The 3,287-nt window shown below is 37.8% G+C and overlaps 1 long non-coding RNA gene across 2 annotated transcripts; it reads left to right on the forward strand.

The window, feature by feature from the left end:
* Positions 1 to 426: 426 nt before the first annotated feature.
* LOC131665326 (uncharacterized) lies at positions 427 to 3,022 on the forward strand. Of its 2 annotated transcripts, none has more exons than XR_009302020.1 (3): positions 427 to 534; positions 2,480 to 2,776; positions 2,840 to 3,022. It is a non-coding gene; the product is annotated as an uncharacterized LOC131665326 (long non-coding RNA). The 2 variants fall into 2 exon arrangements; XR_009302021.1 differs by lacking the exon at positions 427 to 534 and adding an exon at positions 2,321 to 2,389.
* The last annotated feature ends 265 nt before the right edge of the window (positions 3,023 to 3,287 follow it).

The raw sequence follows: 3,287 nt of genomic DNA on the forward strand, positions 1-3,287 counted from the left end.
AGTGAAGGACTCGTGTGCTTTTTATCGCTCTATTTCTAAAATATCAAACTCTTCCATGCTTCAGAGATTTTCTTTACAATTCGTCAGCTTTGAACAACAACCATCAAAATCGCGGATACAATTACAGCAATATTTTTAGTATTGCATTCGGATTTTATCGGAAGTGGCGAAACAAAAAAATCTTAATCTTACGGATTCAATTACCAAGAGAAAAGTATTATATTGGACTGTACTAAAATCTTGTAAAACTAAAACTTTAAATTGAAAAGTTCGCGCAATATTTCGGTATTAATGGAACTGAGCTCACCTCATTCACCTCGCGTGAATAGCATTCTATGCTTGATGTCTTCTCTTCATTCGCGAATCTCAATCTCGTCGTTCAACTTACAGTGGACGTTGCATTTCGTTGATGCACTATTTATAAACATTTGACGCGGTGCCTACGTAGCGCTTTCTCGTCTATCTTCATCTCTTTTTTTCGTGTTCTGAATGCGGGTGGTTACTTCGTTACTTATGCGCTCTGGTAGATTTCTGGTAAGCTCTTTATTTATCTACTATTCATAGCTGCTGCGAGCATGCTTGCGTGAGAGATCATTACTGCTGCAATTATTTTCACGCGAGTAAATATTCGTTGATACAATTGGCCTTCCAAAATTACGAAATATCTACTTCATGCATTTTTGTGTACTTTATTAAAAAGGGTCAATTGGAATTGAATATTCGGCCCCATTTATGTATTTCCTCTCAGTGGGAAAATTACATGCAATTCGTAGAAGAAAATTCATTTGTGATAATCTTTACAACATATATGTTGAGAAAAATTTAATTTAGAAATATTCCCCGATCAATTTTAGCCGATAACTTTGTCGAGTAAACTTTGTCGATAGCCCGCTTAACATCAATTTCATCTAACGAACTTCCGAAAAGTGCGAACGCAAATAAAAGAAACCGAGCACTCGCGCATATAACGAGCAATGCACTACCGGCAACACATACAAGCTACTCTCGTCGTCCAAGCGCGCCTTAACCTCGCGTGCCCCAATAGAGCATTCGTGATAGCTGTCAGTCTCAGTCCACCTGGCGCGATGTCGTTCTCTCTTTCGCTCGCGCGCGCGCCCACGATTTCATCGCATTCCCCCGTGTATATAGGCTTACTAGCGCTCACCGCATCAAGTTTCGCGCGAATTTCCGCAGAGCGAGAGGGGGATTCCTTCGGGCTAAAACCGATTCTAAATTTGTTATTTACTATTCTAATAATAAAGCAGAGCGCGCCAAGCGAGCTTAACGGGAGTAGAGAGTTGTGTTGCGCTAAATCACTGACGCGCCTCATCTACACACACACACACACACACACACTCGCGTAGATCCACGCACACCAACTATAATTCGTGGTCTATTGTTTTTTTTCCTTCGATGTGCTATAATTTTACGTGTGCTCGGCTCTTTCGATGAAATACTCCGTGATTCAGACGACCATTATACCATCAATGCTTCATACCTTTTTACATTTAATATTGATTGTTAGTTTATTTTTCTCTGTGCATAAATAACACTAATTTTCTACCACTAAAAACGTAAATACGTGAAGATTTAAAGATACAAAATCAGCCAACTCGGGACAAAAAAAAATAGGCTGTTTGCTCTTTTACATTCAGTAGGTAGATGTTTAGGTTGCGTGATTTCAGGCGTACATTTATAGTGAAGACATAATGGCAGCGATGCAGCAATTAATCTCGCGGGCGTCAACTCTCCGCCTAAATGCGATCATTTAATGAGTCTGCGTGCTCATCTGTCATCTCACTTAAAACAATCTCTATAGCAAGGGACGGGGATCGAGCATTTCTCGGGACGCAAGCTATGCTGTTTACGACGCGGATTGATCGCCCATCCAAACGTAACTTACATAGACCATGCGGGCATTGAAATGCCCATGTTTTCATTTTTTTTTCTACCTCAATGAGATTTTTTGTTTTCGTCAATCATTTGCCAATCGGAAGGTATATTGATGGGAGCCTTATTGTTTTGTTTTGTTCGGTACGCGGAGTTACAGCGTATGTAGTGAGAGTTGGCGCTGAATAATGCCAAGATATTCGTTGAGAAGTTCATAATATTTTGCTAATCCTTGTTTGGATTTCATATTGATTGATTCTATGATTATAAGAGTCGAAGAAATTGATATACTTCGCTATACTACCTTAGAAATAAAAATTTCTGTTATACGTATATTCGAAACATCGTTTTTTAATGTATTTGTAATTCTAATCTTCACCTACATACCCAATAGGTCAGATTGAATTTTTCATTTATTCATGTAATTGCAGCATTGCACATTAGATTGGGTTTTATAAAATCAAATAATTAAATGACCACCCACCGTTTTCCTTAAATGGTTAGTGTACAATGTAGATTACAAGAAAATAATCTACACCTCTTCAGAAAATACCATATTGAATTTATCATCTTCGTAACCTCTTTGCAGTTGCAAAAATCCACACGCATTGAAAATCGCCTCCTCGAATGTCTTCATAACTCGGAGATTACGCCTCCTAATCCATGCACTCGTCGAGATTTGCGATCCACCCCCGGCGATCTCTTGGAATTCTCGCGACTACACACTATGCACCGCCCACGCCAGGCTTTTCTGCCTCGCAATTCATCGCTTCGGCTTCGCACGCGGAAAGACTCGTTACTTTCGAAAGCCTCGCTCCTGCGCTGTATGCAGCAGGTCTTGTGCAAATATTTTGACAAGCAAGATGTACACGTTTCAAGTGTATAGGTATTTTATGAGTTGATAAGATATTGAAAGTTTGATTGATGTTATATTGGCATTATTTTACAGGTGGTCGGCGATGTAAGCGTGTTATTAATTGTGCTCGAGTGTAGATGTTGAAACATTTTCGCAAGATGTAATTCATTTCCAAGCATCATTATTGACAAGAAAAATTGGTCGGGAATTTACATTCAATAATCATAAATTGTTTTCAATAATTATATTATAAAAAGTTAATTTAAGATTCTCTGCTTCTCTGGGACCGGCTTGATTGTCATCGCTGATTGAGACCGGTTATACAATAACTAAGAATAGAAAGATTTTACTGGAAATTACTTGCTTATTATTGTTATCCATTTGCTGAAAAATTGATGTTGATTTAATCGTAAATGCCACTTTCTATAAGGAAAAATTTCGATAATTATTTTAATAGTAACTATTGAAATTATTGCAAAAATAATGCAACTCAAATAATATATAAAAGTCTTCTTTTAGATATAATATAAATCAAATATCT

This window comes from Phymastichus coffea, unplaced genomic scaffold (genome assembly GCF_024137745.1).
Source record: "Phymastichus coffea isolate CEN01 unplaced genomic scaffold, Cenicafe_Pcof_1.1 PCOF00050, whole genome shotgun sequence".
Taxonomy (NCBI): domain Eukaryota; kingdom Metazoa; phylum Arthropoda; class Insecta; order Hymenoptera; family Eulophidae; genus Phymastichus; species Phymastichus coffea.